The sequence below is a fragment of the Vicugna pacos genome, chromosome 18 (assembly GCF_048564905.1).
Source record: "Vicugna pacos chromosome 18, VicPac4, whole genome shotgun sequence".
NCBI lineage: Eukaryota > Metazoa > Chordata > Mammalia > Artiodactyla > Camelidae > Vicugna > Vicugna pacos.
The window spans coordinates 3,391,319-3,414,876 of record NC_133004.1 but is presented as its reverse complement, the minus strand read 5'-3'; positions in this window follow the sequence as shown (position 1 = coordinate 3,414,876).

The window sequence follows — 23,558 nt, the reverse complement described above, 5'->3', positions numbered from 1 at the left end:
CCCACTGCACCCAGATGAATGCAGGAAAAGGTGTTCCCTTTAGGGACAAGTCCTCTAAGTACTTCCTCAATGGATCAGGGGGCACTCACTGCTACGTGGCCTCCAAGCCCAACCCCCAGCTTTCCCTCATGGCCTGGCCTAAAAGAACACTCAGGGAACAGAAGCTAAGGGATACTAATAGAATCCAGGTGCTGCTGTCAGTTTGAGTAACTTCCCCACACTTAGAATACAAGAACACATCTTCGTGTGTGTGCTGGATGTAGGGAAACAGTCAAAGCATCTTTCAGGGGGCACATTTATTCCATGGTTGTGGGTTGTAGGCTAAAAACCCACATCCCATGGATAGGCTCTCGCTTATACTTGGTTTAGAGCCCAACCCCCACTTTCCCCCACTCTCCAGCCTAGGCATGCCATCAGGGAAGACAAGCTAAGGGATTCTTTTAGAACCCAGGCGCTGCTGTCATTTGGAGGAGCCTCCCCACAATCAGGATACCTGAGCACGTCTCCGTGTGTGTGCTGGAGGTGGGGAAACAGATTCCACGCATCTTTATGGGGCACAGGTGTTCCAAGGTTGGGGAAGTAGTTTAAAACCCTCCACTACCCACAGAGATGCACTCGCTAATACTTGGCTTTAGAGCCCATCCCCCACCATCGCTTACTGCTAGGCCTAGGAAAACACTTAGGGAAGGCAAGCGAAGGGATTCTATTACAACCCAGGTGCTGCTGTCTGTTGGAGGAACCTCCCCACACTCACAACCCCAGAACACTTCTTCCTGTGTGTGCTGGACGTGGGGAAACATAGCACACGCATTTTTCAGGGGTCACAGTAATTCCCAAGTTGTGGGTTGTAGTTTAAACATCTCCACTACCCATGGAGAGGCACACGCTAATACTTAGTTTTAGATCCCAAATCCCACTTTCAACCACACACTGGCCTAGGCAAACCATCAGGGAAGACAAGCAAAGGGATTCTATTCAAACCAAGACGCTGATGTCAGTTGGAGGAACTACCCCACCCTCAGGATACTGGAACCCAACCTTGTGTGGTGGGGAGATTTGAAGCCCCACTCCACGCAGATGAATGGGTGCTCAGGTGTTTCCCTTTATGGAGAATTCATCTAAATACTTCCTCAGTCCATCGGGGACACTCGCTACTATTTGGCCTCAAAGCCCAACCCCCAGGTTTCTCTCAGAGTCAGTCCTAGGGAAACACTCAGGGATTACAAGCTAAGGGATTCTATTAGAACCCAGCCGCTTCTGTCACCTGAAATTGCCAGCCCACACTCAGGATAGCAGAAAACTTCTTCATGTGTGTTCTGGTGGTGGGGATACAGAGTCCACGCTTTTTTCAAGGAGCACAGGTATTCCCATGTTGTGGGCTTTTGGTTAATAACCTCCAAATCCCATGGAGAAGCACTCGCTAATACTTGGATTTAGAGCCCAACCCACCCTTTCCCCAGCACTCCGTATCAGGCAACCAAACAGGGTAGACAAGTTAAGCGATTTTATAAGAACCAAGGCCCTGCTCTCAGTTGGAGGAGGCTGCCCACTCTCAGGATAACTGTGCAAGTGTTCGTGTGTGTGCTGGAGGTGTGGAAACAGACTCCACGGATCTTTATGGGGGCACAGGTGTTCCCAGGTTAGGGATGTAGTTTAAACACCTCCACAAACCATAGAGAGGTCATCGCCAATACTTGGTTCTGGAGCCCAAACCACACTTTCACCCGCACTCCCGCCCAGGCTTTCCATCAGGGAAGACAAGCAAAGGGATTCAATTAGAACCCAGGCGCTGCTGTCAGTTGGAGGAACTTCCCTGCACTCAGAATTCCAGAACACATTCTTAGGTGTGGGAGAGATGTGCAGCCCCACTGCACCCAGATGAATGCAGGAAAAGGTGTTCCCTTTAGGGACAAGTCCTCTAAGTACTTCCTCAATGGATCAGGGGGCACTCACTGCTACGTGGCCTCCAAGCCCAACCCCCAGCTTTCCCTCATGGCCTGGCCTAAAAGAACACTCAGGGAACAGAAGCTAAGGGATACTAATAGAATCCAGGTGCTGCTGTCAGTTTGAGGAACATCCCCACACTCAGAATACCAGAACACTTCTTCGTGTGTGTGCTGGATGTAGGGAAACAGTCAAAGCATCTTTCAGGGGGCACATTTATTCCATGGTTGTGGGTTGTAGGTTAAAAACCCACATCCCATGGATAGGCTCTCGCTTATACTTGGTTTAGAGCCCAACCCCCACTTTCCCCCACTCTCCAGCCTAGGCATGCCATCAGGGAAGACAAGCTAAGGGATTCTTTTAGAACCCAGGCGCTGCTGTCATTTGGAGGAGCCTCCCCACAATCAGGATACCTGAGCACGTCTCCGTGTGTGTGCTGGAGGTGGGGAAACAGATTCCACGCATCTTTATGGGGCACAGGTGTTCCAAGGTTGGGGAAGTAGTTTAAAACCCTCCACTACCCACAGAGATGCACTCGCTAATACTTGGCTTTAGAGCCCATCCCCCACCATCGCTTACTGCTAGGCCTAGGAAAACACTTAGGGAAGTCAAGCGAAGGGATTCTATTACAACCCAGGTGCTGCTGTCTGTTGGAGGAACCTCCCCACACTCACAACCCCAGAACACTTCTTCCTGTGTGTGCTGGACGTGGGGAAACATAGCACACGCATTTTTCAGGGGTCACAGTAATTCCCAAGTTGTGGGTTGTAGTTTAAACATCTCCACTACCCATGGAGAGGCACACGCTAATACTTAGTTTTAGATCCCAAATCCCACTTTCAACCACACACTGGCCTAGGCAAACCATCAGGGAAGACAAGCAAAGGGATTCTATTCAAACCAAGACGCTGATGTCAGTTGGAGGAACTACCCCACCCTCAGGATACTGGAACCCAACCTTGTGTGGTGGGGAGATTTGAAGCCCCACTCCACGCAGATGAATGGGTGCTCAGGTGTTTCCCTTTATGGAGAATTCATCTAAATACTTCCTCAGTCCATCGGGGACACTCGCTACTATTTGGCCTCAAAGCCCAACCCCCAGGTTTCTCTCAGAGTCAGTCCTAGGGAAACACTCAGGGATTACAAGCTAAGGGATTCTATTAGAACCCAGCCGCTTCTGTCACCTGAAATTGCCAGCCCACACTCAGGAGAGCAGAAAACTTCTTCATGTGTGTTCTGGTGGTGGGGATACAGAGTCCACGCTTTTTTCAACGAGCACAGGTATTCCCATGTTGTGGGCTTTTGGTTAATAACCTCCAAATCCCATGGAGAAGCACTCGCTAATACTTGGATTTAGAGCCCAACCCACCCTTTCCCCAGCACTCCGTATCAGGCAACCAAACAGGGTAGACAAGTTAAGCGATTTTATAAGAACCAAGGCCCTGCTCTCAGTTGGAGGAGGCTGCCCACTCTCAGGATAACTGTGCAAGTGTTCGTGTGTGTGCTGGAGGTGTGGAAACAGACTCCACGGATCTTTATGGGGGCACAGGTGTTCCCAGGTTAGGGATGTAGTTTAAACACCTCCACAAACCATAGAGAGGTCATCGCAAATACTTGGTTTTGGAGCCCAAACCACACTTTCCCCCGCACTCCCGCCTAGGCTTTCCATCAGGGAAGACAAGCAAAGGGATTCAATTAGAACCCAGGCGCTGCTGTCAGTTGGAGGAACTTCCCTGCACTCAGAATTCCAGAACACATTCTTAGGAGTGGGAGAGATGTGCAGCCCCACTGCACCGAGATGAATGCAGGAAAAGGTGTTCCCTTTACGGAGAAGTCCTCTAAGTACTTCCTCAATGGATCATGGGGCACTCACTGCTACGTGGCCTCCAAGCCCAACCCCCAGCTTTCCCTCATGGCCTGGCCTAAAAGAACACTCAGGGAACAGAAGCTAGGGGATACTAATAGAATCCAGGTGCTGCTGTCAGTTTGAGGAACTTCCCCACACTCAGAATACCAGAACACTTCTTCGTGTGTGTGCTGGATGTAGGGAAACAGTCAAAGCATCTTTCAGGGGGCACATTTATTCCATGGTTGTGGGTTGTAGGTTAAAAACCCACATCCCATGGATAGGCTCTCGCTTATACTTGGTTTAGAGCCCAACCCCCACTTTCCCCCACTCTCCAGCCTAGGCATGCCATCAGGGAAGACAAGCTAAGGGATTCTTTTAGAACCCAGGCGCTGCTGTCATTTGGAGGAGCCTCCCCACAATCAGGATACCTGAGCACGTCTCCGTGTGTGTGCTGGAGGTGGGGAAACAGATTCCACGCATCTTTATGGGGCACAGGTGTTCCAAGGTTGGGGAAGTAGTTTAAAACCCTCCACTACCCACAGAGATGCACTCGCTAATACTTGGCTTTAGAGCCCATCCCCCACCATCGCTTACTGCTAGGCCTAGGAAAACACTTAGGGAAGTCAAGCGAAGGGATTCTATTACAACCCAGGTGCTGCTGTCTGTTGGAGGAACCTCCCCACACTCACAACCCCAGAACACTTCTTCCTGTGTGTGCTGGACGTGGGGAAACATAGCACACGCATTTTTCAGGGGTCACAGTAATTCCCAAGTTGTGGGTTGTAGTTTAAACATCTCCACTACCCATGGAGAGGCACACGCTAATACTTAGTTTTAGATCCCAAATCCCACTTTCAACCACACACTGGCCTAGGCAAACCATCAGGGAAGACAAGCAAAGGGATTCTATTCAAACCAAGACGCTGATGTCAGTTGGAGGAACTACCCCACCCTCAGGATACTGGAACCCAACCTTGTGTGGTGGGGAGATTTGAAGCCCCACTCCACGCAGATGAATGGGTGCTCAGGTGTTTCCCTTTATGGAGAATTCATCTAAATACTTCCTCAGTCCATCGGGGACACTCGCTACTATTTGGCCTCAAAGCCCAACCCCCAGGTTTCTCTCAGAGTCAGTCCTAGGGAAACACTCAGGGATTACAAGCTAAGGGATTCTATTAGAACCCAGCCGCTTCTGTCACCTGAAATTGCCAGCCCACACTCAGGATAGCAGAAAACTTCTTCATGTGTGTTCTGGTGGTGGGGATACAGAGTCCACGCTTTTTTCAAGGAGCACAGGTATTCCCATGTTGTGGGCTTTTGGTTAATAACCTCCAAATCCCATGGAGAAGCACTCGCTAATACTTGGATTTAGAGCCCAACCCACCCTTTCCCCAGCACTCCGTATCAGGCAACCAAACAGGGTAGACAAGTTAAGCGATTTTATAAGAACCAAGGCCCTGCTCTCAGTTGGAGGAGGCTGCCCACTCTCAGGATAACTGTGCAAGTGTTCGTGTGTGTGCTGGAGGTGTGGAAACAGACTCCACGGATCTTTATGGGGGCACAGGTGTTCCCAGGTTAGGGATGTAGTTTAAACACCTCCACAAACCATAGAGAGGTCATCGCCAATACTTGGTTCTGGAGCCCAAACCACACTTTCCCCCGCACTCCCGCCTAGGCTTTCCATCAGGGAAGACAAGCAAAGGGATTCAAATAGAACCCAGGCGCTGCTGTCAGTTGGAGGAACTTCCCTGCACTCAGAATTCCAGAACACATTCTTAGGTGTGGGAGAGATGTGCAGCCCCACTGCACCCAGATGAATGCAGGAAAAGGTGTTCCCTTTAGGGACAAGTCCTCTAAGTACTTCCTCAATGGATCAGGGGGCACTCACTGATACGTGGCCTCCAAGCCCAACCCCCAGCTTTCCCTCATGGCCTGGCCTAAAAGAACACTCAGGGAACAGAAGCTAAGGGATACTAATAGAATCCAGGTGGTGCTGTCAGTTTGAGGAACTTCCCCACACTCAGAATACCAGAACACTTCTTCGTGTGTGTGCTGGATGTAGGGAAACAGTCAAAGCATCTTTCAGGGGGCACATTTATTCCATGGTTGTGGGTTGTTGGTTAAAAACCCACATCCCATGGATAGGCTCTCGCTTATACTTGGTTTAGAGCCCAACCCCCACTTTCCCCCACTCTCCAGCCTAGGCATGCCATCAGGGAAGACAAGCTAAGGGATTCTTTTAGAACCCAGGCGCTGCTGTCATTTGGAGGAGCCTCCCCACAATCAGGATACCTGAGCACGTCTCCGTGTGTGTGCTGGAGGTGGGGAAACAGATTCCACGCATCTTTATGGGGCACAGGTGTTCCAAGGTTGGGGAAGTAGTTTAAAACCCTCCACTACCCACAGAGATGCACTCGCTAATACTTGGCTTTAGAGCCCATCCCCCACCATCGCTTACTGCTAGGCCTAGGAAAACACTTAGGGAAGGCAAGCGAAGGGATTCTATTACAACCCAGGTGCTGCTGTCTGTTGGAGGAACCTCCCCACACTCACAACCCCAGAACACTTCTTCCTGTGTGTGCTGGACGTGGGGAAACATAGCACACGCATTTTTCAGGGGTCACAGTAATTCCCAAGTTGTGGGTTGTAGTTTAAACATCTCCACTACCCATGGAGAGGCACACGCTAATACTTAGTTTTAGATCCCAAATCCCACTTTCAACCACACACTGGCCTAGGCAAACCATCAGGGAAGACAAGCAAAGGGATTCTATTCAAACCAAGACGCTGATGTCAGTTGGAGGAACTACCCCACCCTCAGGATACTGGAACCCAACCTTGTGTGGTGGGGAGATTTGAAGCCCCACTCCACGCAGATGAATGGGTGCTCAGGTGTTTCCCTTTATGGAGAATTCATCTAAATACTTCCTCAGTCCATCGGGGACACTCGCTACTATTTGGCCTCAAAGCCCAACCCCCAGGTTTCTCTCAGAGTCAGTCCTAGGGAAACACTCAGGGATTACAAGCTAAGGGATTCTATTAGAACCCAGCCGCTTCTGTCACCTGAAATTGCCAGCCCACACTCAGGATAGCAGAAAACTTCTTCATGTGTGTTCTGGTGGTGGGGATACAGAGTCCACGCTTTTTTCAAGGAGCACAGGTATTCCCATGTTGTGGGCTTTTGGTTAATAACCTCCAAATCCCATGGAGAAGCACTCGCTAATACTTGGATTTAGAGCCCAACCCACCCTTTCCCCAGCACTCCGTATCAGGCAACCAAACAGGGTAGACAAGTTAAGCGATTTTATAAGAACCAAGGCCCTGCTCTCAGTTGGAGGAGGCTGCCCACTCTCAGGATAACTGTGCAAGTGTTCGTGTGTGTGCTGGAGGTGTGGAAACAGACTCCACGGATCTTTATGGGGGCACAGGTGTTCCCAGGTTAGGGATGTAGTTTAAACACCTCCACAAACCATAGAGAGGTCATCGCCAATACTTGGTTCTGGAGCCCAAACCACACTTTCCCCCGCACTCCCGCCTAGGCTTTCCATCAGGGAAGACAAGCAAAGGGATTCAATTAGAACCCAGGCGCTGCTGTCAGTTGGAGGAACTTCCCTGCACTCAGAATTCCAGAACACATTCTTAGGTGTGGGAGAGATGTGCAGCCCCACTGCACCCAGATGAATGCAGGAAAAGGTGTTCCCTTTAGGGACAAGTCCTCTAAGTACTTCCTCAATGGATCAGGGGGCACTCACTGCTACGTGGCCTCCAAGCCCAACCCCCAGCTTTCCCTCATGGCCTGGCCTAAAAGAACACTCAGGGAACAGAAGCTAAGTGATACTAATAGAATCCAGGTGCTGCTGTCAGTTTGAGGAACTTCCCCACACTTAGAATACAAGAACACATCTTCGTGTGTGTGCTGGATGTAGGGAAACAGTCAAAGCATCTTTCAGGGGGCACATTTATTCCATGGTTGTGGGTTGTAGGTTAAAAACCCACATCCCATGGATAGGCTCTCGCTTATACTTGGTTTAGAGCCCAACCCCCACTTTCCCCCACTCTCCAGCCTAGGCATGCCATCAGGGAAGACAAGCTAAGGGATTCTTTTAGAACCCAGGCGCTGCTGTCATTTGGAGGAGCCTCCCCACAATCAGGATACCTGAGCACGTCTCCGTGTGTGTGCTGGAGGTGGGGAAACAGATTCCACGCATCTTTATGGGGCACAGGTGTTCCAAGGTTGGGGAAGTAGTTTAAAACCCTCCACTACCCACAGAGATGCACTCGCTAATACTTGGCTTTAGAGCCCATCCCCCACCATCGCTTACTGCTAGGCCTAGGAAAACACTTAGGGAAGTCAAGCGAAGGGATTCTATTACAACCCAGGTGCTGCTGTCGGTTGGAGGAACCTCCCCACACTCACAACCCCAGAACACTTCTTCCTGTGTGTGCTGGACGTGGGGAAACATAGCACACGCATTTTTCAGGGGTCACAGTTATTCCCAAGTTGTGGGTTGTAGTTTAAACATCTCCACTACCCATGGAGAGGCACACGCTAATACTTAGTTTTAGATCCCAAATCCCACTTTCAACCACACACTGGCCTAGGCAAACCATCAGGGAAGACAAGCAAAGGGATTCTATTCAAACCAAGACGCTGATGTCAGTTGGAGGAACTACCCCACCCTCAGGATACTGGAACCCAACCTTGTGTGGTGGGGAGATTTGAAGCCCCACTCCACGCAGATGAATGGGTGCTCAGGTGTTTCCCTTTATGGAGAATTCATCTAAATACTTCCTCAGTCCATCGGGGACACTCGCTACTATTTGGCCTCAAAGCCCAACCCCCAGGTTTCTCTCAGAGTCAGTCCTAGGGAAACACTCAGGGATTACAAGCTAAGGGATTCTATTAGAACCCAGCCGCTTCTGTCACCTGAAATTGCCAGCCCACACTCAGGATAGCAGAAAACTTCTTCATGTGTGTTCTGGTGGTGGGGATACAGAGTCCACGCTTTTTTCAAGGAGCACAGGTATTCCCATGTTGTGGGCTTTTGGTTAATAACCTCCAAATCCCATGGAGAAGCACTCGCTAATACTTGGATTTAGAGCCCAACCCACCCTTTCCCCAGCACTCCGTATCAGGCAACCAAACAGGGTAGACAAGTTAAGCGATTTTATAAGAACCAAGGCCCTGCTCTCAGTTGGAGGAGGCTGCCCACTCTCAGGATAACTGTGCAAGTGTTCGTGTGTGTGCTGGAGGTGTGGAAACAGACTCCACGGATCTTTATGGGGGCACAGGTGTTCCCAGGTTAGGGATGTAGTTTAAACACCTCCACAAACCATAGAGAGGTCATCGCCAATACTTGGTTCTGGAGCCCAAACCACACTTTCCCCCGCACTCCCGCCTAGGCTTTAAATCAGGGAAGACAAGCAAAGGGATTCAATTAGAACCCAGGCGCTGCTGTCAGTTGGAGGAACTTCCCTGCACTCAGAATTCCAGAACACATTCTTAGGTGTGGGAGAGATGTGCAGCCCCACTGCACCCAGATGAATGCAGGAAAAGGTGTTCCCTTTAGGGACAAGTCCTCTAAGTACTTCCTCAATGGATCAGGGGGCACTCACTGCTACGTGGCCTCCAAGCCCAACCCCCAGCTTTCCCTCATGGCCTGGCCTAAAAGAACACTCAGGGAACAGAAGCTAAGGGATACTAATAGAATCCAGGTGCTGCTGTCAGTTTGAGGAACTTCCCCACACTCAGAATACCAGAACACTTCTTCGTGTGTGTGCTGGATGTAGGGAAACAGTCAAAGCATCTTTCAGGGGGCACATTTATTCCATGGTTGTGGGTTGTAGGTTAAAAACCCACATCCCATGGATAGGCTCTCGCTTATACTTGGTTTAGAGCCCAACCCCCACTTTCCCCCACTCTCCAGCCTAGGCATGCCATCAGGGAAGACAAGCTAAGGGATTCTTTTAGAACCCAGGCGCTGCTGTCATTTGGAGGAGCCTCCCCACAATCAGGATACCTGAGCACGTCTCCGTGTGTGTGCTGGAGGTGGGGAAACAGATTCCACGCATCTTTATGGGGCACAGGTGTTCCAAGGTTGGGGAAGTAGTTTAAAACCCTCCACTACCCACAGAGATGCACTCGCTAATACTTGGCTTTAGAGCCCATCCCCCACCATCGCTTACTGCTAGGCCTAGGAAAACACTTAGGGAAGGCAAGCGAAGGGATTCTATTACAACCCAGGTGCTGCTGTCTGTTGGAGGAACCTCCCCACACTCACAACCCCAGAACACTTCTTCCTGTGTGTGCTGGACGTGGGGAAACATAGCACACGCATTTTTCAGGGGTCACAGTAATTCCCAAGTTGTGGGTTGTAGTTTAAACATCTCCACTACCCATGGAGAGGCACATGCTAATACTTAGTTTTAGATCCCAAATCCCACTTTCAACCACACACTGGCCTAGGCAAACCATCAGGGAAGACAAGCAAAGGGATTCTATTCAAACCAAGACGCTGATGTCAGTTGGAGGAACTACCCCACCCTCAGGATACTGGAACCCAACCTTGTGTGGTGGGGAGATTTGAAGCCCCACTCCACGCAGATGAATGGGTGCTCAGGTGTTTCCCTTTATGGAGAATTCATCTAAATACTTCCTCAGTCCATCGGGGACACTCGCTACTATTTGGCCTCAAAGCCCAACCCCCAGGTTTCTCTCAGAGTCAGTCCTAGGGAAACACCCAGGGATTACAAGCTAAGGGATTCTATTAGAACCCAGCCGCTTCTGTCACCTGAAATTGCCAGCCCACACTCAGGATAGCAGAAAACTTCTTCATGTGTGTTCTGGTGGTGGGGATACAGAGTCCACGCTTTTTTCAAGGAGCACAGGTATTCCCATGTTGTGGGCTTTTGGTTAATAACCTCCAAATCCCATGGAGAAGCACTCGCTAATACTTGGATTTAGAGCCCAACCCACCCTTTCCCCAGCACTCCGTATCAGGCAACCAAACAGGGTAGACAAGTTAAGCGATTTTATAAGAACCAAGGCCCTGCTCTCAGTTGGAGGAGGCTGCCCACTCTCAGGATAACTGTGCAAGTGTTCGTGTGTGTGCTGGAGGTGTGGAAACAGACTCCACGGATCTTTATGGGGGCACAGGTGTTCCCAGGTTAGGGATGTAGTTTAAACACCTCCACAAACCATAGAGAGGTCATCGCCAATACTTGGTTCTGGAGCCCAAACCACACTTTCCCCCGCACTCCCGCCTAGGCTTTCCATCAGGGAAGACAAGCAAAGGGATTCAATTAGAACCCAGGCGCTGCTGTCAGTTGGAGGAACTTCCCTGCACTCAGAATTCCAGAACACATTCTTAGGTGTGGGAGAGATGTGCAGCCCCACTGCACACAGATGAATGCAGGAAAAGGTGTTCCCTTTAGGGACAAGTCCTCTAAGTACTTCCTCAATGGATCAGGGGGCACTCACTGCTACGTGGCCTCCAAGCCCAACCCCCAGCTTTCCCTCATGGCCTGGCCTAAAAGAACACTCAGGGAACAGAAGCTAAGGGATACTAATAGAATCCAGGTGCTGCTGTCAGTTTGAGGAACTTCCCCACACTTAGAATACAAGAACACATCTTCGTGTGTGTGCTGGATGTAGGGAAACAGTCAAAGCATCTTTCAGGGGGCACATTTATTCCATGGTTGTGGGTTGTAGGTTAAAAACCCACATCCCATGGATAGGCTCTCGCTTATACTTGGTTTAGAGCCCAACCCCCACATTCCCCCACTCTCCAGCCTAGGCATGCCATCAGGGAAGACAAGCTAAGGGATTCTTTTAGAACCCAGGCGCTGCTGTCATTTGGAGGAGCCTCCCCACAATCAGGATACCTGAGCACGTCTCCGTGTGTGTGCTGGAGGTGGGGAAACAGATTCCACGCATCTTTATGGGGCACAGGTGTTCCAAGGTTGGGGAAGTAGTTTAAAACCCTCCACTACCCACAGAGATGCACTCGCTAATACTTGGCTTTAGAGCCCATCCCCCACCATCGCTTACTGCTAGGCCTAGGAAAACACTTAGGGAAGGCAAGCGAAGGGATTCTATTACAACCCAGGTGCTGCTGTCTGTTGGAGGAACCTCCCCACACTCACAACCCCAGAACACTTCTTCCTGTGTGTGCTGGACGTGGGGAAACATAGCACACGCATTTTTCAGGGGTCACAGTAATTCCCAAGTTGTGGGTTGTAGTTTAAACATCTCCACTACCCATGGAGAGGCACACGCTAATACTTAGTTTTAGATCCCAAATCCCACTTTCAACCACACACTGGCCTAGGCAAACCATCAGGGAAGACAAGCAAAGGGATTCTATTCAAACCAAGACGCTGATGTCAGTTGGAGGAACTACCCCACCCTCAGGATACTGGAACCCAACCTTGTGTGGTGGGGAGATTTGAAGCCCCACTCCACGCAGATGAATGGGTGCTCAGGTGTTTCCCTTTATGGAGAATTCATCTAAATACTTCCTCAGTCCATCGGGGACACTCGCTACTATTTGGCCTCAAAGCCCAACCCCCAGGTTTCTCTCAGAGTCAGTCCTAGGGAAACACTCAGGGATTACAAGCTAAGGGATTCTATTAGAACCCAGCCGCTTCTGTCACCTGAAATTGCCAGCCCACACTCAGGATAGCAGAAAACTTCTTCATGTGTGTTCTGGTGGTGGGGATACAGAGTCCACGCTTTTTTCAAGGAGCACAGGTATTCCCATGTTGTGGGCTTTTGGTTAATAACCTCCAAATCCCATGGAGAAGCACTCGCTAATACTTGGATTTAGAGCCCAACCCACCCTTTCCCCAGCACTCCGTATCAGGCAACCAAACAGGGTAGACAAGTTAAGCGATTTTATAAGAACCAAGGCCCTGCTCTCAGTTGGAGGAGGCTGCCCACTCTCAGGATAACTGTGCAAGTGTTCGTGTGTGTGCTGGAGGTGTGGAAACAGACTCCACGGATCTTTATGGGGGCACAGGTGTTCCCAGGTTAGGGATGTAGTTTAAACACCTCCACAAACCATAGAGAGGTCATCGCCAATACTTGGTTCTGGAGCCCAAACCACACTTTCCCCCGCACTCCCGCCTAGGCTTTCCATCAGGGAAGACAAGCAAAGGGATTCAATTAGAACCCAGGCGCTGCTGTCAGTTGGAGGAACTTCCCTGCACTCAGAATTCCAGAACACATTCTTAGGTGTGGGAGAGATGTGCAGCCCCACTGCACCCAGATGAATGCAGGAAAAGGTGTTCCCTTTAGGGACAAGTCCTCTAAGTACTTCCTCAATGGATCAGGGGGCACTCACTGCTACGTGGCCTCCAAGCCCAACCCCCAGCTTTCCCTCATGGCCTGGCCTAAAAGAACACTCAGGGAACAGAAGCTAAGGGATACTAATAGAATCCAGGTGCTGCTGTCAGTTTGAGGAACTTCCCCACACTTAGAATACAAGAACACATCTTCGTGTGTGTGCTGGATGTAGGGAAACAGTCAAAGCATCTTTCAGGGGGCACATTTATTCCATGGTTGTGGGTTGTAGGTTAAAAACCCACATCCCATGGATAGGCTCTCGCTTATACTTGGTTTAGAGCCCAACCCCCACTTTCCCCCACTCTCCAGCCTAGGCATGCCATCAGGGAAGACAAGCTAAGGGATTCTTTTAGAACCCAGGCGCTGCTGTCATTTGGAGGAGCCTCCCCACAATCAGGATACCTGAGCACGTCTCCGTGTGTGTGCTGGAGGTGGGGAAACAGATTCCACGCATCTTTATGGGGCACAGGTGTTCCAAGGTTGGGGAAGTAGTTTAAAACCCTCCACTACCCACAGAGATGCACTCGCTAATACTTGGCTTTAGAGCCCATCCCCCACCATCGCTTACTGCTAGGCCTAGGAAAACACTTAGGGAAGGCAAGCGAAGGGATTCTATTACAACCCAGGTGCTGCTGTCTGTTGGAGGAACCTCCCCACACTCACAACCCCAGAACACTTCTTCCTGTGTGTGCTGGACGTGGGGAAACATAGCACACGCATTTTTCAGGGGTCACAGTTATTCCCAAGTTGTGGGTTGTAGTTTAAACATCTCCACTACCCATGGAGAGGCACACGCTAATACTTAGTTTTAGATCCCAAATCCCACTTTCAACCACACACTGGCCTAGGCAAACCATCAGGGAAGACAAGCAAAGGGATTCTATTCAAACCAAGACGCTGATGTCAGTTGGAGGAACTACCCCACCCTCAGGATACTGGAACCCAACCTTGTGTGGTGGGGAGATTTGAAGCCCCACTCCACGCAGATGAATGGGTGCTCAGGTGTTTCCCTTTATGGAGAATTCATCTAAATACTTCCTCAGTCCATCGGGGACACTCGCTACTATTTGGCCTCAAAGCCCAACCCCCAGGTTTCTCTCAGAGTCAGTCCTAGGGAAACACTCAGGGATTACAAGCTAAGGGATTCTATTAGAACCCAGCCGCTTCTGTCACCTGAAATTGCCAGCCCACACTCAGGATAGCAGAAAACTTCTTCATGTGTGTTCTGGTGGTGGGGATACAGAGTCCACGCTTTTTTCAAGGAGCACAGGTATTCCCATGTTGTGGGCTTTTGGTTAATAACCTCCAAATCCCATGGAGAAGCACTCGCTAATACTTGGATTTAGAGCCCAACCCACACTTTCCCCAGCACTCCGTATCAGGCAACCAAACAGGGTAGACAAGTTAAGCGATTTTATAAGAACCAAGGCCCTGCTCTCAGTTGGAGGAGGCTGCCCACTCTCAGGATAACTGTGCAAGTGTTCGTGTGTGTGCTGGAGGTGTGGAAACAGACTCCACGGATCTTTATGGGGGCACAGGTGTTCCCAGGTTAGCGATGTAGTTTAAACACCTCCACAAACCATAGAGGGGTCATCGCCAATACTTGGTTTTGGAGCCCAAACCACACTTTCCCCCGCACTCCCGCCTAGGCTTTCCATCAGGGAAGACAAGCAAAGGGATTCAATTAGAACCCAGGCGCTGCTGTCAGTTGGAGGAACTTCCCTGCACTCAGAATTCCAGAACACATTCTTAGGTGTGGGAGAGATGTGCAGCCCCACTGCACCCAGATGAATGCAGGAAAAGGTGTTCCTTTTAGGGACAAGTCCTCTAAGTACTTCCTCAATGGATCAGGGGGCACTCACTGCTACGTGGCCTCCAAGCCCAACCCCCAGCTTTCCCTCATGGCCTGGCCTAAAAGAACACTCAGGGAACAGAAGCTAAGGGATACTAATAGAATCCAGGTGCTGCTGTCAGTTTGAGGAACTTCCCCACACTCAGAATACCAGAACACTTCTTCGTGTGTGTGCTGGATGTAGGGAAACAGTCAAAGCATCTTTCAGGGGGCACATTTATTCCATGGTTGTGGGTTGTAGGTTAAAAACCCACATCCCATGGATAGGCTCTCGCTTATACTTGGTTTAGAGCCCAACCCCCACTTTCCCCCACTCTCCAGCCTAGGCATGCCATCAGGGAAGACAAGCTAAGGGATTCTTTTAGAACCCAGGCGCTGCTGTCATTTGGAGGAGCCTCCCCACAATCAGGATACCTGAGCACGTCTCCGTGTGTGTGCTGGAGGTGGGGAAACAGATTCCACGCATCTTTATGGGGCACAGGTGTTCCAAGGTTGGGGAAGTAGTTTAAAACCCTCCACTACCCACAGAGATGCACTCGCTAATACTTGGCTTTAGAGCCCATCCCCCACCATCGCTTACTGCTAGGCCTAGGAATACACTTAGGGAAGTCAAGCGAAGGGATTCTATTACAACCCAGGTGCTGCTGTCTGTTGGAGGAACCTCCCCACACTCAGAACCCCAGAACACTTCTTCCTGTGTGTGCTGGACGTGGGGAAACATAGCACACGCATTTTTCAGGGGTCACAGTAATTCCCAAGTTGTGGGTTGTAGTTTAAACATCTCCACTACCCATGGAGAGGCACACGCTAATACTTAGTTTTAGATCCAAAATCCCACTTTCAACCACACACTGGCCTAGGCAAACCATCAGGGAAGACAAGCAAAGGGATTCTATTCAAACCAAGACGCTGATGTCAGTTGGAGGAACTACCCCACCCTCAGGATACTGGAACCCAACCTTGTGTGGTGGGGAGATTTGAAGCCCCACTCCACGCAGATGAATGGGTGCTCAGGTGTTTCCCTTTATGGAGAATTCATCTAAATACTTCCTCAGTCCATCGGGGACACTCGCTACTATTTGGCCTCAAAGCCCAACCCCCAGGTTTCTCTCAGAGTCAGTCCTAGGGAAACACTCAGGGATTACAAGCTAAGGGATTCTATTAGAACCCAGCCGCTTCTGTCACCTGAAATTGCCAGCCCACACTCAGGATAGCAGAAAACTTCTTCATGTGTGTTCTGGTGGTGGGGATACAGAGTCCACGCTTTTTTCAAGGAGCACAGGTATTCCCATGTTGTGGGCTTTTGGTTAATAACCTCCAAATCCCATGGAGAAGCACTCGCTAATACTTGGATTTAGAGCCCAACCCACCCTTTCCCCAGCACTCCGTATCAGGCAACCAAACAGGGTAGACAAGTTAAGCGATTTTATAAGAACCAAGGCCCTGCTCTCAGTTGGAGGAGGCTGCCCACTCTCAGGATAACTGTGCAAGTGTTCGTGTGTGTGCTGGAGGTGTGGAAACAGACTCCACGGATCTTTATGGGGGCACAGGTGTTCCCAGGTTAGGGATGTAGTTTAAACACCTCCACAAACCATAGAGAGGTCATCGCCAATACTTGGTTCTGGAGCCCAAACCACACTTTCCCCCGCACTCCCGCCTAGGCTTTCCATCAGGGAAGACAAGCAAAGGGATTCAATTAGAACCCAGGCGCTGCTGTCAGTTGGAGGAACTTCCCTGCACTCAGAATTCCAGAACACATTCTTAGGAGTGGGAGAGATGTGCAGCCCCACTGCACCCAGATGAATGCAGGAAAAGGTGTTCCCTTTACGGAGAAGTCCTCTAAGTACTTCCTCAATGGATCAGGGGGCACTCACTGCTACGTGGACTCCAAGCCCAACCCCCAGCTTTCCCTCATGGGCTGGCCTAAAAGAACACTCAGGGAACAGAAGCTAAGGGATACTAATAGAATCCAGGTGCTGCTGTCAGTTTGAGGAACTTCCCCACACTCAGAATACCAGAACACTTCTTCGTGTGTGTGCTGGATGTAGGGAAACAGTCAAAGCATCTTTCAGGGGGCACATTTATTCCATGGTTGTGGGTTGTAGGTTAAAAACCCACATCCCATGGATAGGCTCTCGCTTATACTTGGTTTAGAGCCCAACCCCCACTTTCCCCCACTCTCCAGCCTAGGCATGCCATCAGGGAAGTCAAGCTAAGGGATTCTTTTAGAACCCAGGCGCTGCTGTCATTTGGAGGAGCCTCCCCACAATCAGGATACCTGAGCACGTCTCCGTGTGTGTGCTGGAGGTGGGGAAACAGATTCCACGCATCTTTATGGGGCACAGGTGTTCCAAGGTTGGGGAAGTAGTTTAAAACCCTCCACTACCCACAGAGATGCACTCGCTAATACTTGGCTTTAGAGCCCATCCCCCACCATCGCTTACTGCTAGGCCTAGGAAAACACTTAGGGAAGGCAAGCGAAGGGATTCTATTACAACCCAGGTGCTGCTGTCTGTTGGAGGAACCTCCCCACACTCACAACCCCAGAACACTTCTTCCTGTGTGTGCTGGACGTGGGGTAACATAGCACACGCATTTTTCAGGGGTCACAGTTATTCCCAAGTTGTGGGTTGTAGTTTAAACATCTCCACTACCCATGGAGAGGCACACGCTAATACTTAGTTTTAGATCCCAAATCCCACTTTCAACCACACACTGGCCTAGGCAAACCATCAGGGAAGACAAGCAAAGGGATTCTATTCAAACCAAGACGCTGATGTCAGTTGGAGGAACTACCCCACCCTCAGGATACTGGAACCCAACCTTGTGTGGTGGGGAGATTTGAAGCCCCACTCCACGCAGATGAATGGGTGCTCAGGTGTTTCCCTTTATGGAGAATTCATCTAAATACTTCCTCAGTCCATCGGGGACACTCGCTACTATTTGGCCTCAAAGCCCAACCCCCAGGTTTCTCTCAGAGTCAGTCCTAGGGAAACACTCAGGGATTACAAGCTAAGGGATTCTATTAGAACCCAGCCGCTTCTGTCACCTGAAATTGCCAGCCCACACTCAGGATAGCAGAAAACTTCTTCATGTGTGTTCTGGTGGTGGGGATACAGAGTCCACGCTTTTTTCAAGGAGCACAGGTATTCCCATGTTGTGGGCTTTTGGTTAATAACCTCCAAATCCCATGGAGAAGCACTCGCTAATACTTGGATTTAGAGCCCAACCCACACTTTCCCCAGCACTCCGTATCAGGCAACCAAACAGGGTAGACAAGTTAAGCGATTTTATAAGAACCAAGGCCCTGCTCTCAGTTGGAGGAGGCTGCCCACTCTCAGGATAACTGTGCAAGTGTTCGTGTGTGTGCTGGAGGTGTGGAAACAGACTCCACGGATCTTTATGGGGGCACAGGTGTTCCCAGGTTAGGGATGTAGTTTAAACACCTCCACAAACCATAGAGAGGTCATCGCCAATACTTGGTTCTGGAGCCCAAACCACACTTTCCCCCGCACTCCCGCCTAGGCTTTCCATCAGGGAAGACAAGCAAAGGGATTCAATTAGAACCCAGGCGCTGCTGTCAGTTGGAGGAACTTCCCTGCACTCAGAATTCCAGAACACATTCTTAGGTGTGGGAGAGATGTGCAGCCCCACTGCACCCAGATGAATGCAGGAAAAGGTGTTCCCTTTAGGGACAAGTCCTCTAAGTACTTCCTCAATGGATCAGGGGGCACTCACTGCTACGTGGCCTCCAAGCCCAACCCCCAGCTTTCCCTCATGGGCTGGCCTAAAAGAACACTCAGGGAACAGAAGCTAAGGGATACTAATAGAATCCAGGTGCTGCTGTCAGTTTGAGGAACTTCCCCACACTCAGAATAACAGAACACTTCTTCGTGTGTGTGCTGGATGTAGGGAAACAGTCAAAGCATCTTTCAGGGGGCACATTTATTCCATGGTTGTGGGTTGTTGGTTAAAAACCCACATCCCATGGATAGGCTCTCGCTTATACTTGGTTTAGAGCCCAACCCCCACTTTCCCCCACTCTCCAGCCTAGGCATGCCATCAGGGAAGACAAGCTAAGGGATTCTTTTAGAACCCAGGCGCTGCTGTCATTTGGAGGAGCCTCCCCACAATCAGGATACCTGAGCACGTCTCCGTGTGTGTGCTGGAGGTGGGGAAACAGATTCCACGCATCTTTATGGGGCACAGGTGTTCCAAGGTTGGGGAAGTAGTTTAAAACCCTCCACTACCCACAGAGATGCACTCGCTAATACTTGGCTTTAGAGCCCATCCCCCACCATCGCTTACTGCTAGGCCTAGGAAAACACTTAGGGAAGTCAAGCGAAGGGATTCTATTACAACCCAGGTGCTGCTGTCTGTTGGAGGAACCTCCCCACACTCAGAACCCCAGAACACTTCTTCCTGTGTGTGCTGGACGTGGGGAAACATAGCACACGCATTTTTCAGGGGTCACAGTAATTCCCAAGTTGTGGGTTGTAGTTTAAACATCTCCACTACCCATGGAGAGGCACACGCTAATACTTAGTTTTAGATCCCAAATCCCACTTTCAACCACACACTGGCCTAGGCAAACCATCAGGGAAAACAAGCAAAGGGATTCTATTCAAACCAAGACGCTGATGTCAGTTGGAGGAACTACCCCACCCTCAGGATACTGGAACCCAACCTTGTGTGGTGGGGAGATTTGAAGCCCCACTCCACGCAGATGAATGGGTGCTCAGGTGTTTCCCTTTATGGAGAATTCATCTAAATACTTCCTCAGTCCATCGGGGACACTCGCTACTATTTGGCCTCAAAGCCCAACCCCCAGGTTTCTCTCAGAGTCAGTCCTAGGGAAACACTCAGGGATTACAAGCTAAGGGATTCTATTAGAACCCAGCCGCTTCTGTCACCTGAAATTGCCAGCCCACACTCAGGATAGCAGAAAACTTCTTCATGTGTGTTCTGGTGGTGGGGATACAGAGTCCACGCTTTTTTCAAGGAGCACAGGTATTCCCATGTTGTGGGCTTTTGGTTAATAACCTCCAAATCCCATGGAGAAGCACTCGCTAATACTTGGATTTAGAGCCCAACCCACACTTTCCCCAGCACTCCGTATCAGGCAACCAAACAGGGTAGACAAGTTAAGCGATTTTATAAGAACCAAGGCCCTGCTCTCAGTTGGAGGAGGCTGCCCACTCTCAGGATAACTGTGCAAGTGTTCGTGTGTGTGCTGGAGGTGTGGAAACAGACTCCACGGATTTTATGGGGGCACAGGTGTTCCCAGGTTAGGGATGTAGTTTAAACACCTCCACAAACCATAGAGAGGTCATCGCCAATACTTGGTTCTGGAGCCCAAACCACACTTTCCCCCGCACTCCCGCCTAGGCTTTCCATCAGGGAAGACAAGCAAAGGGATTCAATTAGAACCCAGGCGCTGCTGTCAGTTGGAGGAACTTCCCTGCACTCAGAATTCCAGAACACATTCTTAGGTGTGGGAGAGATGTGCAGCCCCACTGCACCCAGATGAATGCAGGAAAAGGTGTTCCCTTTAGGGAGAAGTCCTCTAAGTACTTCCTCAATGGATCAGGGGGCACTCACTGCTACGTGGCCTCCAAGCCCAACCCCCAGCTTTCCCTCATGGCCTGGCCTAAAAGAACACTCAGGGAACAGAAGCTAAGGGATACTAATAGAATCCAGGTGCTGCTGTCAGTTTGAGGAACTTCCCCACACTCAGAATACCAGAACACTTCTTCGTGTGTGTGCTGGATGTAGGGAAACAGTCAAAGCATCTTTCAGGGGGCACATTTATTCCATGGTTGTGGGTTGTTGGTTAAAAACCCACATCCCATGGATAGGCTCTCGCTTATACTTGGTTTAGAGCCCAACCCCCACTTTCCCCCACTCTCCAGCCTAGGCATGCCATCAGGGAAGACAAGCTAAGGGATTCTTTTAGAACCCAGGCGCTGCTGTCATTTGGAGGAGCCTCCCCACAATCAGGATACCTGAGCACGTCTCCGTGTGTGTGCTGGAGGTGGGGAAACAGATTCCACGCATCTTTATGGGGCACAGGTGTTCCAAGGTTGGGGAAGTAGTTTAAAACCCTCCACTACCCACAGAGATGCACTCGCTAATACTTGGCTTTAGAGCCCATCCCCCACCATCGCTTACTGCTAGGCCTAGGAAACACTTAGGAAAGTCAAGCGAAGGGATTCTATTACAACCCAGGTGCTGCTGTCTGTTGGAGGAACCTCCCCACACTCACAACCCCAGAACACTTCTTCCTGTGTGTGCTGGACGTGGGGAAACATAGCACACGCATTTTTCAGGGGTCACAGTTATTCCCAAGTTGTGGGTTGTAGTTTAAACATCTCCACTACCCATGGAGAGGCACACGCTAATACTTAGTTTTAGATCCCAAATCCCACTTTCAACCACACACTGGCCTAGGCAAACCATCAGGGAAGACAAGCAAAGGGATTCTATTCAAACCAAGACGCTGATGTCAGTTGGAGGAACTACCCCACCCTCAGGATACTGGAACCCAACCTTGTGTGGTGGGGAGATTTGAAGCCCCACTCCACGCAGATGAATGGGTGCTCAGGTGTTTCCCTTTATGGAGAATTCATCTAAATACTTCCTCAGTCCATCGGGGACACTCGCTACTATTTGGCCTCAAAGCCCAACCCCCAGGTTTCTCTCAGAGTCAGTCCTAGGGAAACACTCAGGGATTACAAGCTAAGGGATTCTATTAGAACCCAGCCGCTTCTGTCACCTGAAATTGCCAGCCCACACTCAGGAGAGCAGAAAACTTCTTCATGTGTGTTCTGGTGGTGGGGATACAGAGTCCACGCTTTTTTCAAGGAGCACAGGTATTCCCATGTTGTGGGCTTTTGGTTAATAACCTCCAAATCCCATGGAGAAGCACTCGCTAATACTTGGATTTAGAGCCCAACCCACCCTTTCCCCAGCACTCCGTATCAGGCAACCAAACAGGGTAGACAAGTTAAGCGATTTTATAAGAACCAAGGCCCTGCTCTCAGTTGGAGGAGGCTGCCCACTCTCAGGATAACTGTGCAAGTGTTCGTGTGTGTGCTGGAGGTGTGGAAACAGACTCCACGGATCTTTATGGGGGCACAGGTGTTCCCAGGTTAGGGATGTAGTTTAAACACCTCCACAAACCATAGAGAGGTCATCGCAAATACTTGGTTTTGGAGCCCAAACCACACTTTCCCCCGCACTCCCGCCTAGGCTTTCCATCAGGGAAGACAAGCAAAGGGATTCAATTAGAACCCAGGCGCTGCTGTCAGTTGGAGGAACTTCCCTGCACTCAGAATTCCAGAACACATTCTTAGGAGTGGGAGAGATGTGCAGCCCCACTGCACCAAGATGAATGCAGGAAAAGGTGTTCCCTTTAGGGACAAGTCCTCTAAGTACTTCCTCAATGGATCAGGGGGCACTCACTGCTACGTGGCCTCCAAGCCCAACCCCCAGCTTTCCCTCATGGCCTGGCCTAAAAGAACACTCAGGGAACAGAAGCTAAGGGATACTAATAGAATCCAGGTGCTGCTGTCAGTTTGAGGAACTTCCCCACACTCAGAATACCAGAACACTTCTTCGTGTGTGTGCTGGATGTAGGGAAACAGTCAAAGCATCTTTCAGGGGGCACATTTATTCCATGGTTGTGGGTTGTAGGTTAAAAACCCACATCCCATGGATAGGCTCTCGCTTATACTTGGTTTAGAGCCCAACCCCCACTTTCCCCCACTCTCCAGCCTAGGCATGCCATCAGGGAAGACAAGCTAAGGGATTCTTTTAGAACCCAGGCGCTGCTGTCATTTGGAGGAGCCTCCCCACAATCAGGATACCTGAGCACGTCTCCGTGTGTGTGCTGGAGGTGGGGAAACAGATTCCACGCATCTTTATGGGGCACAGGTGTTCCAAGGTTGGGGAAGTAGTTTAAAACCCTCCACTACCCACAGAGATGCACTCGCTAATACTTGGCTTTAGAGCCCATCCCCCACCATCGCTTACTGCTAGGCCTAGGAAAACACTTAGGGAAGTCAAGCGAAGGGATTCTATTACAACCCAGGTGCTGCTGTCTGTTGGAGGAACCTCCCCACACTCACAACCCCAGAACACTTCTTCCTGTGTGTGCTGGACGTGGGGAAACATAGCACACGCATTTTTCAGGGGTCACAGTTATTCCCAAGTTGTGGGTTGTAGTTTAAACATCTCCACTACCCATGGAGAGGCACACGCTAATACTTAGTTTTAGATCCCAAATCCCACTTTCAACCACACACTGGCCTAGGCAAACCATCAGGGAAGACAAGCAAAGGGATTCTATTCAAACCAAGACGCTGATGTCAGTTGGAGGAACTACCCCACCCTCAGGATACTGGAACCCAACCTTGTGTGGTGGGGAGATTTGAAGCCCCACTCCACGCAGATGAATGGGTGCTCAGGTGTTTCCCTTTATGGAGAATTCATCTAAATACTTCCTCAGTCCATCGGGGACACTCGCTACTATTTGGCCTCAAAGCCCAACCCCCAGGTTTCTCTCA